This window comes from Oreochromis niloticus, linkage group LG16 (genome assembly GCF_001858045.2).
Source record: "Oreochromis niloticus isolate F11D_XX linkage group LG16, O_niloticus_UMD_NMBU, whole genome shotgun sequence".
NCBI lineage: Eukaryota > Metazoa > Chordata > Actinopteri > Cichliformes > Cichlidae > Oreochromis > Oreochromis niloticus.
The window spans coordinates 4,987,600-5,006,180 of record NC_031987.2 but is presented as its reverse complement, the minus strand read 5'-3'; the positions used below and the strand labels follow the sequence as shown (position 1 = coordinate 5,006,180).

Genomic DNA, 18,581 nt, shown 5'->3' with positions numbered 1-18,581 from the left:
AGTTCTCAAAGCTTGTTTAACAGTTTAAGTAAATAGATTTACTTTACTTTATCTTGGAGTCCAGGGTTGCACATGAATTATTATAAAAGGAAGTTTCTCAGTAAACTACAACTGCACCAAAAGAAAGCAAATAAGCTTTGGGGTTTCCAAGGCTGCCAAAACCAATAAACCAGTCTCTCCAACAAAAAGAACGAAACAAAAACTAAGCAGCAAGAAAACCTACAAAACCTGTACCCAGGGTGTCTGTGTGAATCATCCAGGCGCTGGTGATCTAAGGAGCTCGTAAAGAAAGTGACTGGACTTGTGTAAGTTTCACAAAACGTCGTCACAAAAACTTAAAGAAACTTGCAGAAGTCTAGTTGATTTCCTTTTTAAACTCCTTAGACCTGACCCAAGGGTCGCCACAAAACAGAAAAAAGTAATTAAAATATAAAATGAAAGAAAACATGTAGTGAGCAGCCAAGAGGTTACAGGCTTTCCAGCCATTTGCAAGAAACACGCTGAAGATATGCTAAGTAAGCCGAAATCTAATGCCCAACAGAGGTTGTTAGATTTGGCAAGGAATTAAACAAAAAGGAGCACTTGGTGCTGAATGTGCAGCTTCACTAACAAGGAAATACTACTCAGCTGTGGCATTCACGAGTGGAAGACCTGGAACACAGAGAGACAGAGAGAGGCAGATCTCTCCCAGATAAGGTCAAAAGATCAGTGGACGTAGTGGAGATACATCTAAACAAACATACGCATCATTTATATGCTGTCCATACCACGCTATCCTTAAAGTTTGTTTTGTGTTGCTTGATATGATAACAGCGTGCTAAACAGATAGCCACCAAAGCTGGTTAGTATTGCTAAAGCAATGTATGAGAAACACTTCTGAGAGTGTAAACCAAAGAATGAATATTTGCCTTATAAGGTTGTTTACATCATATTTCATACACAAGATTTTTGAGGGCTCTCTGTCAACCAATGATCAATACTTTCCTCAAAACCTGTTGAACGAAATTGATCTCCGTACAGCAGTAATGTCCTTGAATGTCAAATCCCAAATTACTGCTTTCATGATATGAGTTGCTGTTTTCTTCATAATAAATCTTTGTCTTTGCAAACAGCTTTTGTTTGAGTTTGATTATTTGCTGTATTAAAGAAACTTGAGTGTAATTAATATGCTGCATCTGGTTTTATAGTAAAAAAACTGGTTAAAAAAACATTATGTTTAATGCAGGTTGAAATTTTTTTTTTTTTAGTTACTACCCGACCAGTCTACGACCTATAACAGTGAAAAACACCGCTTTGATTTATTTAAGCTAATTAAAGAGTAAAATTAATCTTATGAAATATTTAGAGGTGAAATTCACATATTTATGTGTTCTTCTTATTAAATGCATAAATATAATGTTTTGAAAAGCAAGTTTTATGAAAAGGAAGCAGTCTAGTCTTCAAATGTAATGAACAATATTTGGATTTTTTTGTGCCTTAAACACGTGATTTGCAAAAACGCCAAAATTGCCAATGATCATTCAGCCCCCTTTTTTATTTTGTGTTTTGTGAAAGTCAAAAAACTATAATTTTCCACCCATTATTTTACACCAAACACAGACTTTAGCGCAAAGTACAGCCATTAGCACGCCACACAGCTCTTCCCTAATTGACTAACATGATATCTAACACATGGCACATATCGACACCGCTTGGTAAAATGTGAACAGATGTAAAAGTATGAACAATTTGGTTTGTCTAGTAAATATCACAGTACAGTTATTGTTGTATGTACTAGTCTATTTTCCACAAGAAAGATCTTTGCTCCTGCCTCTTGCAACTGATTTTGAAACTGACTGCTGATCAACAAAGCAGGTTTCAGGTTTGAGTCTGTAAAAGGGCAAGCTTTACTCCAGAGAGACATGTCCACAAACCTAGCTAAGGCAATGATGGATGAGTTAATAACAACAGTGATGGCAGCAATAGCATTAGCTGCTGGCCTGTCTGAAGAGTTTTGTGCCATCAGCAGTAGGTTGCGTCTTGACTGGAGTAGTTCTAAGAGTGCTTTTTCGGCCAGTTTATGGTTGACCAACAGACGATTTGTCACACACACTATATCATTCTCGCTGAAGTCCAACTAACCTATCCATCTTCCTTAGGTACCTTTGCAGACACTTCTTCTTTATTTCTGATGTGGCAGCAAAACACAACGTGTACTTTAAACCTCTCGGATTAGTGCACGGTGCTAACATAACCAGAACAGGACAAGCACTTTAGGGTTCATAATAGAACTTGGAAATTCAAATTTATCAACTGAATCATGCAGTTTCTGGTTCATCCTTGAGGAGTAAATTTATACCAGACCCCACTTTGTCCTGGCCTTCATTCTTGTCCTTGCAGGGAAAACAACTGAACATTTGGTGTGTTTGGTCTTGTTACTTGCTGGGATTAGAGCTTCACTTTGTTTTTGGCCAGCACAGTTTGTAGCACTGCATTATTTCTTTTTCTGTTCTTTTTTTTTTTTTCAGACATCAGAGAGAAAATTATTTACGCCAGTAGTCACTGCAAACTATATGTGCACAGATCACAGAAAGGCCACCCAACACAGAGTTTTGAGAAAGAAATGTATGAATTTTTTTTCTTTTTCTTTTATATGTGATCAGGATCTTGTTTATACACTCCTTGAGTTTCTCTTAGAAGCCAAGTGTGTGCAGCCACAGCACACTTTAGTCCAATCCAATAAAAAATATTAGCCCCACTTGAATCCAACTTTGTGCAAAACTTTACCCACAAGGTTTTGGAGGGTGTACTGATGATAATGAACTGTCTGTAACAGCTGGCTTAGCTCAAGGCAAAACTGTTATCCAGCACAGCTCCTCCAACAAAAGTAGAATAGCAGAGCAGTGTCTGTCCAGCTCAGCTTAGAACATATTGGTAAAGTTTAGTCCTCTTTAGTTTCATCCATGAGTTGAGATTTGGCTCCATAATTTACACAGAGTTCAAGTTTTAACTCAGCTTTAACAAAATTTGCACTGCAACTAAACAGCAATTTCCACAACATTTCCTCCTCTGTCTTTGACTCATTTATCTGCGCATTAGTCTGATTGAATACCTGGTCTGGTATCAGTGACACCCATGCAGGCTTGGTGAGGAGGAGGTCGGCCTAAACACAGCCTAGCCGTGGGCTAAAGGCTAATTACATTTCTGACTTGCTGAAATGTACACCGTCTCCTGAGAGAGCATTCTGGAATAACACTCAACCCTGTATCGGATATCTGATGATTGATTTTTACCTCATAATTACTTTGATGTATTAATAAATCATCCATTTCTTTTGTAAATCTAGGACCTGACAGTGTCATGGGAAACATTCGCTGGTGTATGTTACCCTTACCAAAAGTTGAAAGGTTAGAGTGCACAGAGGGGTGTATGTATGTAATTGTGTTAGCCTGTGACATGATTGCCAAGAATTTGTGTGTGTGTGTGTGCATGTGTGTGTTTATAACTAGCAATCAGCTCTTCTTTAAATCATTGAAACACAACTCTGTGCGATTTTTTCTGCTTAACAAACTTTAACTGTGAAATTGTGATTATTTCGGTTTGATTTGGAGAGTTTGATCTGCATAGACAGGAAAAGAAATCCAGATTGGTTTAATATTTTATCTAATATAGTGTTTCTACAAATTTGTTATACAGCAATTCTTAGAATCCTGTCTACTCTCTCTCTAAAGTGGATCTGTTATGTCGATTTTAAGCTCCGTATTTTCCCTGGAGCAGTTTTGCATGACTTACACTTAAAAATGTTCCATATATACCTCACTGGACCTTGGCCTTGTACAAGAAATCAGTACATCTTTTTTCTTAAATGAGCTGTTTTTGCTCCTCTCCCTTCAAAGTCACTCTCCCCTTAAGCTGACTTACGTCTGACTGTCTGCCACTCCTAAACAAAATGTTTGAACAGCAGATGGGTGGAGATGCTGTGCTAATAACCAGAGCTGTGTGTCTGAGATATTGAGGAAACTCCTATCTTTGAAATCATACAGAACCAAGAGTTTCTAAAAATATTCCTAACTGAGCTCTTAGACCAGTCTAAAGCCTGAGGATTTATGCTCATTGGGATTACTGGTATGTACTTTGACGTCTTCATTTGAAACTTTGCCTATGTTTAATACAAGTATCCTCCACTGTAATATATATGACAGGAAAAGAGCTTTAACAGTTAGCTTTGAAGTTAAAGTGCCTGCTTCTCAATATGTATGTTTCTCATGACTCTTGTTTACCACTGCACCACCATGCCACCCAGTGGGTTTCCACGCTGGTCTAAAAAAATGTAAGTAATGAACTTACAGTAAGTAAAACTGGGATTTATGATGACTGCAGGAAACGGGCCAACTTGAACGAATGCACGTGGACTCATTCTTCAAGTATTACATTCTGCACATACATTTAAGCTTGGAGATTTTCACTGAGATGTCTTTTGGGTTTGGTTGATGCACACTACTTTGACAAATATTTGGTAGAGGAATACCTTACCTCATAGAAATGGAAGGGATCAATAAAGAACTCTAAAAACTCAATCAGTATTTTTGCCATTTATTTGCTTTTCTTCTATTGCTCTCTCTCAGGCAGCCAAAGATATATTCAGCAGGATTGGACTCCACACAGTGGTAACCTAGGAAATGGCGCAAATGTTTTTAACTGTGAAATGGTCTAATATAACTCACCTGTGACTACCTGAGTGTAAACTTTCTGTCTCGTATTGTGGATTGTGTGACTGTCACTACCCAACACCTGCAGACTTTGTCACCATTTTAGATTCTAAGGTATTTTGAGAAAATATCTTTCCCTCCAAACATAATTGAGAATGGGGTTTAGCTGTATGGGAGACATGGTTGGCAGGAGAGTGAGTAGCTTGAGGGCACTGGCTGAAGACCATAACTCAGGGGTGTCAGATTCATTTTAGTTCATTGGATACTTGATATCAAGTGGCCAGAGCGGTAAAATAATAAACATTTTATAATAACCCCATATACTCTATGCTTTAAGGTTTAATCAAAAGTATGAAACAGTCTGAAAATGTTTGCATTTAAAGAACAGATGATAATGACTTTAGATGTCTCATGTAAAAAGACCACTTCAGTTAGTCTCCTGTCATTAAGCACGGATCCCGGGTTTAACCACCTTCAGTGTGGTATAACAGGTCAGGGGGTAATGTCTTTGTCACTTAAAATGATGTGAGTCAGACAATTATGCAGACTGCTGACTTAGATAAAATTAACAATTTGGACACCACGTTCGTGACGTGATCCATTCTTAACGCCAGCACAATGCCTCTGGTGCAAAATAGAATATAAAGTCCCCCAAATCAACCCAATCCACAGCAATTTTCACACTTTCCAAAGCCAGTCAAAAGGGACAGATTAGGTTCTGGCCCATGGGATATATGTTTGACATCCGTGCTGTAACTTCTGATTTCAGGGCACAATCCAAAACTACAATGGCAAGCATTGTTCTCTATAAGAGAGCGAGATAATCACTTGGAGCAGAATTTATTTTGGGTTGTTTAAGCAGACAAGAAAGAACTTAAACATATCAAACATCCTTTAATTCATCCCAGTAATTATACTCTGTGCATGAATAAATAGAGAACAGACTGAATCCATAATTGATGTGAAACCGTTCGGTCCATAAAATCTCCATCATAAATATCCCAGTGTGTTTTGAGTCAGATAGATCTTTGAAGGGAATAAGGAAGTAGAGTTCTCCTCTTTCCCACTCATGGGAACTAATAGAGTTAGCCTGAGGATATTAGCCTGCAGTAGAGGAGAAATGCAGCTACAGCACAGTTCTTACAGTCAGGCTGAAGCAGTTAGTGGATACTTACACCTAAAGCAGCGCAGCGAAAGGTCTTCTTATACATTTTTAGTATGGGCGGCACGACTGGTAGTGAAGACACTTCTGGCAATATAAGTTCCAGCCAACATAGTTGCGCATACCACATAATTGATGTTGCCTACAGTGTGTGGACAAGCTGCACTTTCTCTTAACTTTCCAAAAATCATTTTTTAATATTTTAGAATCTGTGTACAGTTCACTTGTCAAAAGTTGTGTGAATCAAAAAAAAAGTACGAGCCTCACCAATTTTCAGCTTTCCTCGAGCATAAAAAACACAGACTGCATATGTTTAGACTTTATGTACAATTGTAGTATCTTGCACTATGATAATTATATCCATCCCTTAATTTATTCACATTAACTGGTGTTTGTTTGACTTTAATGCTTCAAATACACAAGATGACAGTCGCGACTTTAAAGTAACGCTTGCGTGCATGTTGGTCAACTTAAAAATATCATTAGGGTGGAATATATTTACACCTGAGACATCTTTGATCTGTGTGTGTGTTTGCATGTGCATGTACTGTACAGTAATTACATCAGGACAGATGTGCTCATATGTGGATGTGGCTTAGTGCATCAGGAGCTCGAGTACAAAGTCTGCCAGCCCGCCTCAAACCAAAACTGGCCGTGTCTCTCTCTCTGAACAGCGATTTTAATGAGCAGGTGCCGGGAAGCGGAACAAAAGGCATTAAGCAGCTCGTCTCTCCTGATTGCAGACAGCCACGCTGCTCTAAGTGAAGGATAAACGTGCACTATCCACCGTCCTCACTGCATCTGTGTGCAAGTGTGTGTCACCTTCTGTTTGAATCCACAGATTCCTTTGGAATAACAACCGGTAAGCCACCGCACAAATTAAAGATGGAAGTTTCATCTTCATGAAATTATTCCACAGCAAGAATCAGATTACTCAATACTCCATGAAAATCAGCGGTGTCATATTTTCATTTTTAAAAATCAATGTTTATTGATAGGCAATACTACACAGTGGAGCAGCTAATGAAGCGGTGATGGAATTGATTGGCAATTAACCGAAATACAATTTTTTGTTTGTTTCTTTGTAGGCAAAGTGATTAATACAGAATTTGAATTTTGTTCAGTACATAAATCACTGTCTGTGCAGATGCACACAAGTTCTATACACTAAATACATTATCACCGGGTATCGTCACTGAAAAGACAGAGACAGATACAGAATGAGTTTTAATGAGTCCTTCATCTGATTGCTCACCTTTGTTCACCAAAACACTGCAGCTGTCAAAAATTCCTCTGGGCTCCAAGCTTGCCAAGCGCCAGATCTCAAATCTTCCCATTTAAGCAACAACATAGCTCTGAAGAAAATGTCTCAAAAACAAGCAGACAAAAAGTAAAAGTGGAAAAGCAGAGGTGTGCTAACCCCAAATTCTTTTCAACAAATAAAGGTGGTCATAATAAATATTGACTTCCAAGCTCTTTGGCTTGTACAAACTCAATTATTGCCACATATACTGTACTTTCTTTGTAATAAAGCTTGTAGTTCAGCCTGGATCAGGTGACCCTGAACCTCTGTCTGTTTATACATGTTTTTGATCATCAGTTATCGTTAAACTCTGGCTCTCTCTCCTACAGTTTGCCTTCTTTGCTATCTCTCTCTTTTCCCTCACCCCAAAGCCGGTCATGGCAGATGCATGGCTGCCCCTCCCTGAGCCTGGTTCTATCAGAGGTTTCTTACTGTTTCTTCCTTCCTGTTAAAAGGGAATTTTTTCTTTCCACTATCGCCATCCGCTTGTGCATAGGGGGTAAATGTTGGTGATTATAAAGTATTTTCCTTCGAGTATGAAGTGCCTTGTAGTGAGTGTTGTTGTGAAATGGCGCCATATAAAACAATACACAATTGAAATGAATTATTATTTTGTGTTTATGTGTTTCAATAAATCGCTGCACCCATTTCCCATTTCATAACAACATGTAAAGAAATGAGGGGTGCCTCAAGACTTTTGCACAGTACTGTATATGTAAATATTAGAGCTTTCATGAACTAGCTATTTGTTAAATCATCATTGCAATGTGTCAAAGAACTGCAAGGGTGACAACAAAGTAAAATGTCATGCATTAATACTCAAAGTGGTTCTGTATGATAAGAAAATATCACTGGTAATGCCGGTGTGAGCATCAGAGCCATGAGGCAGAATAGACTGAGCTCACAGTCTGTGCCCTTATTTGTTTGCTTGAGATTTGCTCTTCAGCAACAAAAGGGAATTTAAAGGACATCATGACAAACGCAGATAAATGTCAACAAGATGCACAAATGCAACCACAAGCAACATAGAGGGTAAGTGAATGAAACAAAAAGCCATGATGCACGTACTGATACTGGCACTGCGCGTGCATGCGCCTGTGAGAGACAGAGAGCCTGACTGGAAAGACACGATGTGTGCGCAATGTACATGATGAGATTTGATGCGCAATCACTCGTAATGGTAGGATTCATTAGCAAAGTGCTTGTACAGTATCAGTCCAAAATCCAGTCAAGTGTGAAGTTCATTCAGCTGTAATTACACCGAAGGTAAATCTCGATACACTATAGGAGATAAATGCCTGCCTTTAAGTACAATCCCAGTGTATATGTGAAGACAGAGGGGATAAAAACCACAGTTCTTAAAATCAACATGCCCCACAGCACATCAAAAATATGCAACTGTTGGCTTCATCAGTGGTTTTTCAGCATCAACAAGAACAAGAACAAAAAAGCAAAAAGCAAAAAAAAAATCTTCATTTGCATCTTTATTACTCAATGAAACATGAAGAATGTTTTGACTTCTTTCAGCAGGGTAAGCACAGGTGGGTTTCACTCAGAGAGCTTCTGCTTTTGTGCATGCTGGTTCACTGTCGTGGCTTATTGGGACACTTGATCCGTCATCCACCTGTGCATTTCCCTGCTGCGATGAGTCGAAATGTCTGCTGTGAACATGGTCTGTGGCAGGCAATGGCTTGTTTACCCTTGTGTTATATTATAGTGCTACAAGAAAAATAAAAAAATTGTCAAACAAGTAAACTTTTGGCTTCACTTAGTGGTTAATGCAGTTAATGTGATTATGATAACCTCTGTTTGTATAAATATAACTCAATAAATAACTCAATAAATGAAGAATTCACCATGAATTACAATGCAGGAGATTAGTATGTATATAAAGGTAAGCTTTGTCCCCCTGAAGTGACCCTTGGCTGTTTCTGCAAGAGTGATCTGACACAAATTATTTGTGCTGACAGTTAATGCTCTCCATGCCAGGGCTGCAGAGATAAGGTCATACAAGTTGGGGATTACGGTGGGTGGGATCAGTTATTTTATGAGTGGGGAATTCCTTCTGGTTTCTGACAGTAAACAAACTGGTTGTGTTTCTGGCTTTTAAGGTAAAAATAGTGGTTGTATAACTGATGATTTTTGAGTTTTTGTACTTTTAATTTGGTTATCTGCCAAGATAACCTTGTCAGCGTTCGACACAGCTCTGAAACAAAATCCTGAAAGGTCAGTGAGGACAGGAGTGAACAAAAATCAATACCAGTGGCTGTGATCACAGAGGACACTTTCAGTTACAAGGGTTTTGTCACTTAGAAAATAACTTTATCTGGCTTTGTTTAGGCAAAAGACGAGGTTATAAAGAAGTATTGCAGTGTGAATAAGTGTCGGGGCCACACTCTAATGCATCAAATTGATAATAAGAACAATAATTTTTTTTATTAGAAATGAGTTGTTGTTGTACCTTCATCGCAGCATATTCTCTAATAAGGTTTGTAGGGCACAGACACTGTGAGTGACAGCATGCAGTTATGAGAAATTAGTGCAATAGCCAATGGCAACGGAAAGAACTATATTGAGATATTATCTAGGCTACATTTCAGACAGATGTAGGAAAGGTCTGTTGTTGGAAAATATTTTCTCTTAATTTTCTGGGCTGACCTGGATGATTTGTTTTTGGCAACACAAACTTGCATTTATGCCCCAAGGCTTACAGAGAATGCTGTCAGTGGGTGCTGCTTTCTTTGAAATTGCATGGCCTTATTTGAGATTGCACAGTCTCTCTGGTGTGCAGCATGACCATGACTGAAGTTACTGTCACTTTGTAAGGGATTTTAAACTGGGCAAAGGAAGCAGCAGAAGTATTTTGTGACGAACTAAATGATAAGCACTCTCGGTGCAGGTGAAAGGACGAAAGAACGACAAAAAGGCAACAAGTAGGCCAGTTCACATCAAAAGGACCACATGTTTAGTCTTTAAAAAGTGCACTGCTTATTACACTTTCCAGATAAACTCCTTTGACAGTAGCCAGTTAATTGTAACACTTATAATTGAAAAATGTAAAACGTAAACAAGGATCACTTAATGTAATAAAAATTTTGTGTAAACTAGAAACCCTCTCTCAGGCCTAGAGCAAATTCTTCAGTGACAACACATCCAGTGTGTGCAAGTTTGCTTAAAGGTTGGGTCATTCTGAAAATAAGCCTCCATCAGTCAAGCTTAGACCTTGCTCACCAGTTTTCTGTGGCCTTTGGGACCTGGAGGAAAAATCTATGGTGCCTTCAAACTGTGCCCAACATGTGGGCACATGTCTTTTATTCAAGCAACAACAACAACAGTTTACACGTAAGCCACATTTTGTTCGGTTACAATTTAGTTTTTAAATTCCAACTCAAAAGTTTAACACAGAAATACAGAACCCATTCTCAAGATAGCACACTTATAAGGCATCGAGCATGCCAAAAGTATTAAAAAAAAAAACCTCCTCACACACACACACATTGCATGTGTATGAGTAAGTGTTTTTGACTGACCTTGTCCCTTGCTGTGACTTCTGTTGCAGCATTTAGCTGCCTTTTCAACATTTTTTGTGACTGTGCACTTCATTTTGCCCAGTGACACCCTTTGCAGTCACTCCTATGAGTGTCATTGGGCGCCTTCACACATTATGGCGAGCGTGAGAGTCACGTATGGGTCTGAGAGGTCCGTCAACTCATTCCTGCCTGTCATATTATCACTGTTCAAGCTGACTGTTCACAACAGGACAAAAAGACTCTCGGTCCATCTGGAAATGTCCCAGCCTAAACTGCAAAAGAGAGCACAATGACAAAACCTGCAGCACAACCACATGATGAAATATCTGTAATATCAGCATGTAGTGGTGGTGTAGTATACCCGAACTTAATATTGTGCTGTTAGGTCATTAGCTACTGAATTATAATACAATGAAACTGCTATAAGATTGGTGTGGCCTCATTATTAATCACACTACTACTAGAAACTGCTTTTAAATATAAACCAGCTGACAGGTACCTGTTACTAATGCACAGAGCCTTGTCTTTGCCAGGATATTGTACATTTAGCACTTAACATTAAAGCATTTAATGTAAAAAATCCTCTATCTTTGGCACATAGATCATTTCTAAAATTGATTGGATTTTTAATCTACCAAAAGTACTTTACAGTCCACTTAGTCTTTCATGCAGAAGTATTTGTCTGGCGTTTTTACTTTTATGGCACCTGCTTCACTTACAGCAAACTTCACACCGATTTCTGGAACCTTCTGGAGACCACTTTTCCCTCCACCTGAGGCTGCTACAAAAACACAGCAAGAGGAGAGATCTCATAATAAAAGGAAATAAGCTCATCTACTTGGTGCTTAAGCAGAGGTCTAAATTGCAGCTATTATAAGTCTGAATTGCATCATTATATAGCAATAAGTAAAAGCTTTACAATCTCTCACCAGTCCTCATGGTCATTTCAAACTCTTCTGGTAGTGCTCGTTTTTAACATCAGTTTGCTTTAAATGTTCTGCTACAGGTCAATTGAAGAAATTCAATTGTGGCCCCAGAGGGCGGAGAAGGTACATCATACTCCCAGGCCCCTTAAAGTAATTAACGCTGCAGTTGGCTCAGGAACTGAAATCCTTCTTAAATCTCCTCATCTGCGAGGGAGGGATCCTGCAGACCTCAGGGCCTCCTGTAGCAGTGAAGCAGCCACAGACTGTCATGTCATTTGCTTGAGCAGCCCACTCGGCTAATTGGTTAGGCAGAGTTCATTTGGCTTCCTCTCCGATTTGGCTAGCCACTGGGGATAGGAGGGGAGAGTAATTAGAAACTTGAATTAAATGCAGTTTTCACAAATGGCTCGAAGGAGACTAATGGCACATAATGTGACCGCAGGTTGGCTTAATGGGTGGTGAAGCTGTCATAAAGTGAAATGGCCATAAGTCACAGAAGAAATCAATAAAATAAAAATTTTGGTCGAGCTGTATATGGTGGTGCAGTTGATTTGGGGCATGAATGAGGAGAAGTTCATTTAGTACTTGTTCTGACTGATTGTGTTTGAAAGATTTTAGGAAACAAATGTTTTGCTGAAACTGGCACTATAGTCACAGTCATACCCTGCTCACTTCTGTGTGGTAAATACTATAAAAAGCTTCAGCTAGCAGCACATCTCAACCTCACTAAACAACAAACACACCACCTCATTTGTTTTATTTGCAATGAAAACCCAAGTTTGAAAAGTTGGTATTTTACGGAGGGTTAAGAGGTGGAAATATTTATTTTGAGGTAGAGTCGCTTCCTGAAGCTTCCCAAGCAACCACTGGAGACTCCTTGAATTAACTGGTCAAGCCAAGAAAAGAAAGAAGGGGGAAAAAATCTTCAGATACAAATACATCTTTAAAAATAAAAGTAAAATTTTAAAGAGGATACTGATGTAGTGAGCTGGAGTTCCTCGGGCAGTCCATTCCACATCTGAGGAACCGTAAGATAAATGCCTCATCCTTTTCATGTTTAAGCATGGGAATAGTCAGCAGGCTTCTGGCTGAACACTGGTTAGGTGGTGGACAGCGGTTTGGATATATATTCTGGCTCAGGCCCTGAAGGGCATTAAAAGTAATAAGTAAAATCTCAAAATCAATTCTTAAACAAATGGGCGGCCAGCATAGGGTCATTAAAACCAGAGTGATGTGATCACTTTTCTTGTTTCTTCTAAGATGCTATGCAAGGAGATGACATCTTAGCGCAGTTTATCAGGAGCAGTGTGCAAAGCAAAACCCACACTTTGGATTTTTGATGATATATCAAATCACCTATGTGAAGCTAACCCTCCCCTGGCTGTAGCCTGGTGAGTGTACAGACATAAGGATATTGATCACAAAGAAAGATCGGCATACAGTATTTGCAGAAGGGGAAAATACTATGAATCCTTCTCTTTAATAGATAAGTAAAGATTATCTTTGGTGTAAATTATCTTGAGTAAGTTGAGTGAGATGACTCACAGAAGATGATTAACTGTGTAGCTGTCGGGTTGAGTTTCAGCATAGATACATATCTCCATTGGAGATTTGTGTATTCAAAGCAACGCAGTTCATAATATTTAAGCAGCCAAAGTGACAAATGGAGAGGCTGAGGCAATAATGTGATGCATTTATCAGTTATCATCAGACCCTTGTCTTTTCAAATTGTAAAGGATGTAAAATAAATTTGAATGCATTTCAAAATTTTGAAGCTTCCTTTTTAACAAGGGCAAACAAAACTACCAAGCCACTGTCCAATTAGTGAAAAAAATGAGTCTTTTCCATCAACAGAGTATAGTAAATTAGTTACAACTTGGTGAAAATAATAATAATAATAATATTAATAATAATAATATCCCTTCCATTTGTATCTTCATCAAGCTGACAATCTATGACCACATAAAACGGGTTGTGTTCTTCACTGCTGTGACTGTCAGAGAGTGAGACTCTTGTACTCTGACTCACCTTTCAGTCTTCCAAACATGGTCTGCAGTCCTCACTCACCTTAATCTACAGAGGTAACGTGGGCGCTAATATTTCCTTTGCACTTTTAGGATCTGAGCCACTACTGCATCTTTTAACCAGACTGCGTTCTGTCACTTGCTCCTAAAAATAAAGATGCAAATCAGTGGACAGACATTTGACACAGATCATCTCTCAGAGGAAACTGAACACTTTGAGGCTGGCTCTGTGGGATAGTGGAGCTGAGTGTGCCCCTTCAGCCCTTCCACAATAATCTGACATATGCAGTGCTTTGCACTATTACAAGCTTTGAGGCAATGATCAAAGGACTGAGCTCTAACAGGGCCAGGAAACAAAAACAGAAACAAAGGAACAAAGGATTTTGTTCCGACCCCAGTTTGATGTTTACCTCTTGCTCATCACGGCCTCTCCGCCTACTGACTTCACACAGCCATCTCCCCGTTTCATTTTCTTCACAATATTTTTTTCCCCCACGCACCCTCTCCACCAGCCTTTCCCTCATGTGTTTGACAAAGAAATACATTTCGTTTCCCCAAAATATGCAGTTGAAACTCACCAGATTTTTGTCCACTTGGAATAAGACTGTTCTCCCCCCAGAAAACAACAGCATGGGTCCTTTATGGTTTATGTTCCTATTATAAACTACAGTTACATTTTAAAGCTAATTTGAAATATAGCTTCTATCTGACTATAAAATGTAATCATTTGTTTGGATGAAAATTGTCATCCTGGTAACCTTTTAGCATGCAAATTTTTCGCACCTAAATCCTGCAAAACAGTGAGCGCTTCTATTTTGAAGTATTTTTATTCCTCTGCCTTCCCATCTTCCCTCTAATGCTGACCTTTTTTTTGTCCTTTTAATATGAAACCCTCCACTATGTTGTTTCAGGAAACACTGATGTAGGTCAGTTGGACAGCTGTAACCACTTAGTTGGGGGACCTTTGGATAAAGCAAAATATTACTGGCCAAGTTAAACTCATTAAATTATCTTGGCCTATGCAGTACCCTACTACTGATAAGAAATGAGAAACTGCATCCAAGGAAAGCTGACACACACAAAAAAAAATGTTTGTGACTATTTTGAACGAGTAAAAAGTTTTGTCCAAAGAAGAAAAAAAAAGAATTCTTATATAGCAAGTGCTTTTAACTCTTAAATATTGATATTGGTAGGAGCCTCAGAAATACAGAATTACTCAGGCTTCGGTATTATATAACTATACTTTAAGTTAAAAGTTTATGTACACTCCTCATGGACATGAATATTGGCTATACTGGGCTTTCAGTTTTTTTTCTGAGTCTAAATGATTGCACAACAAACAAACTTTCTTTGAGTTCAAGAATTTGGGGATTTTTTTATTTATTTTGGCAGATGCCTGTCCGTAGCTGGAATCTAATGCTTCGTACTTCAGAATCAAGGCAGTCAAGCTTGACTGAAATCTGTATCTGAGAACATGGAGAACGAAAGCCTTCTGGATCAAAGTTTTATCGTCAGATGAGACAAACTGACTCTTCTAAACACAATGATCAGTGGTGTGTTAAGAAGAATAAAGAAAAGTCATCCAAAGCCAAGAAAATTGCACACACTACGAAGCGTAGGATTGATAATATCTTGCTTTGTAGTTTGCTGCTAATTCTGCCTAGAAAAGTGTTCCAGCACCTAAACGGGATTATACCAAAATCTTGGTGCTAAATATATTTAACCAAATATTAGGTGTAATGCATATATATGTTTGTGTTTGACCCTAAAATTTTTTTTGACTTGTACTTACAATTTGTATTTGCTTAATTATTTTTTACTCCTTTAGATGTATGTTATGCACTGAATCTGCCCATTAAAAAGATCAGGTTAAAGAGAAATCCTTGAAAGCCTGATACTGCCTTGACATTCCTGGTGATAATGAGTGTGTATAGACTCTGTATTTCTGTATTTCAAATCATCGTCAATAGGCATTTCATGATTACTGTTTACTTTAATAACATGAAAACAGTCAACAATACTTCATAATGTCAAGGTCACAACACATGGGACCTTTTAACATTCTCCAACAATAGGCACCATTCATGTGATCAGAACTGTTTTCAGATGATGGCAGATATGGGCATTTTTCAATTGTAGAAGAAGTATTCAGAACATTTACTTAAGCTAAAGTATAAATACTATGGCTTAAAATTGAAAATATTCACAATGTATAAAACACTTCAATATTATAGTGATACAAACGTAGTAGTATAGACACTGAATATGGTATGATTTGGTTATTATTATTATCATGTGCAGAAGCAAAAAAGTAAATTCAGTTTGGGTATAAGCAACTCAAATTTGTACAAAAGTGCTTTCTTGAGTACTGACATTATAACAATGACCTTCGTGGTGAAAGCCCTAATAGCCAAGGTAAAGCTTGCATGTTGAGTTTAATTTAATAAAATAGTGCCTTCTACCATTTCAGAATCATGGTTAGGGGATGTCTTTGTTATTATTCCTTTTATCTCTTTTAGTTTTGTGCTGTTTGTAGAACAGGACGTTTTATGTCGCACTCAGAATTGATGTAATGGGCTGTCATTGTGAAGTAGCTCTCTGTACCCCATTGGTGTTGAGAGTAACAGCTAGTGCAATGGATAATTGCTAAATAGCTCATGGTCTATATACAGGGTGGGCACCATGGACTGACTGAAGTACATACTTGAAAGAACATTCTGTACCCATTCAATGACTTTGAAGATATTGAATTCTGTGTTGTCTATGGGTGAGTACGGTTACACATCTGCAGAGACCTTGTTGCTTCAGATAAAGTCTCAGTGTGCTTGCTATGTGTTTTTGACTGAGTTCTGTGTAAAGAAGGACTTGTGCCTGCACTCTTTGACTGTCCAGAGACAAGTTCAAGACACAGTAGGACCGGCTTTATGTTGGAAAAGTGATATTTTAGCCAGTACTGCTACAGTATGGCTTTATGGCAAGGAGCTGTGTTGCTAAAAAATGACAGAGTTTGGACACTATTGTTAAGAGGGGTTTGAAATGAGTTGGGTCCTTTTATAGTGACCCAGCGGGTAATAACACAAGTGGGACCACTCATGGAAACCAGTGGCCGCTACACAAACAAGCAGAACTGCTAAAGAGTGTGGTGTAATGACTGGAGCAGCACTTAAAACTGCTTAGGAGTAACACTTGAAGGAGATAGAAATAACCACACAGGAGTCAAAGAAGCTAGTAACTCAGTACCATCAAACCTAAGAATTGCAGAGATCACTCAACTATACCAGGTATTGTGCTCAGAGAGGCTAGATGCCGCAAGAGCAGACTTAGATGGCAATCTTCTTGGCTCTAGCAAGAAAGTAACGGAACAGAGGAGGATTTAAAAAGATCTATCTATTATAATACACAGCTGTTTGTCATAACTGGGTCAAGAGTGGAAGTTTGCATGCCCACAGTTTAAGCAGCTCAGTATCCTTAACAACTACACTCATAATAGATGATTCTGCACATCACGACTTATATCCCTTCCCAGCATTCAGTGCCAACATCAGACAAAGTGCAGCCAATTTGCAGTAAGGTAGACTGTAACCCAATTCTTACACAGGCTGTGAAAGTGTTATATTAGCAGAGCAGCGGCAGCTTTTGTGCTACATCTGTACCTGTAAAGAATGCTTTCTTACCTACTGTTGAGTGTGGTTAGAGCACAAACTACTTTAGTGACATGTTTAAAAAGGAGGCGATAAAGTCAAGAGAAACGAGCTGTAAAAGTATAATTGATGCAAGACAGATCACAGTTTATGTTTAATCAAACATTTTCAATATCATTATCGATTTTACTGATTCTTTTCTCAGTAGTTTACCTACGACTGCAATGGTCATGTGTAACCATCAGAACCCCACAGCAGAATGCCCCCAGAAAGAAATCACGAATTAGATCAAATATAAATTCCAAAGTAAAAACAAGCCGAAATCCTCTACAGGAATCCAGGCAAAACTAGGAATACATTGAGAAGACAGACAGACAGTATGACATCAATTAAATGGAAGAGTTTTCCAAACCCCAAACCCTCACCAAATCCAGGGAGCATGGAAATCCTAGCATATCAATTGAACATACCTATATTCAGATGAGAGTGTGTGTAAGGCAGATGCATAAAAATATAAGAAAGCATTCACAGAGATGTGCCTAAAACCTGGATTCTTCCTAATTGCCAGCAGGGTTTGAAAACTGCGATTGCTTAAAGAGGTATAGATGTCTACAGTAAAACAGCCCTTAGCATCCTTGACCCATGTCCTCAGTAACCATTTTTCTGATGAGTTGATAATATCAGTTCCTATGTTCAAGGCTTATTCCTCATCTTCCTCATTAGGGTCCAGGAGAACAGTACACCAGGACATGTTTTAGAGTGGGACTACCTTGAGGCTACATTTTAATGTTCGGTTTAAAAAACAAACAAACAAAAAAAACAAGCAGGTGATCCAAAAAATTCTCAGCTTCACACGTGACGTCGACTTGACTATGTTCACTTAGTATGATAAATCACAGTCATGCGGGATCTACTCTAAGCAAGATATGACTGATCTGAAATTGAGTTTCCTCAAATATGTGAACGATTTTAATAGATTATCTGTTCTCAGTATTACTAAGAGTATCTTTCCAGGGAAAATGCAATTAAAAAACTCTTTTACACATTCCAGTCAAAATAGGTTTACTGATCTGAACTGAATATGTTTAATTACTTACAGTGCTTTTAGGAAAAAATCATTATGAGTGAAAAAACACAGAATATCTCAAAAACACCTCTTAAGAATCAAATGACTCAGATTGAGATGATGAACCTGGGTATGTCACTTATCCTAATAACATAAGAGAGAAGCAGGGTCATATGAGCTGCATAACAAGCTCAAACATTTTTTTTCTTCTCCTACATTACTTCAACATGCTCATGCAATC

At 38.4% G+C, this 18,581-nt stretch overlaps 1 long non-coding RNA gene across 1 annotated transcript; it reads right to left on the bottom strand.

Annotated features, from left to right (window-relative positions):
* Positions 1-8,704: 8,704 nt before the first annotated feature.
* LOC109197546 (uncharacterized) lies at positions 8,705-13,718 on the bottom strand. Its single transcript, XR_002058602.2, has 5 exons — positions 13,638-13,718; positions 11,613-11,956; positions 11,403-11,464; positions 10,684-10,955; positions 8,705-8,872 (listed from the first exon to the last, which is right to left on the bottom strand). It is a non-coding gene; the product is annotated as an uncharacterized LOC109197546 (long non-coding RNA).
* Between the last annotated feature and the right edge of the window lie 4,863 nt (positions 13,719-18,581).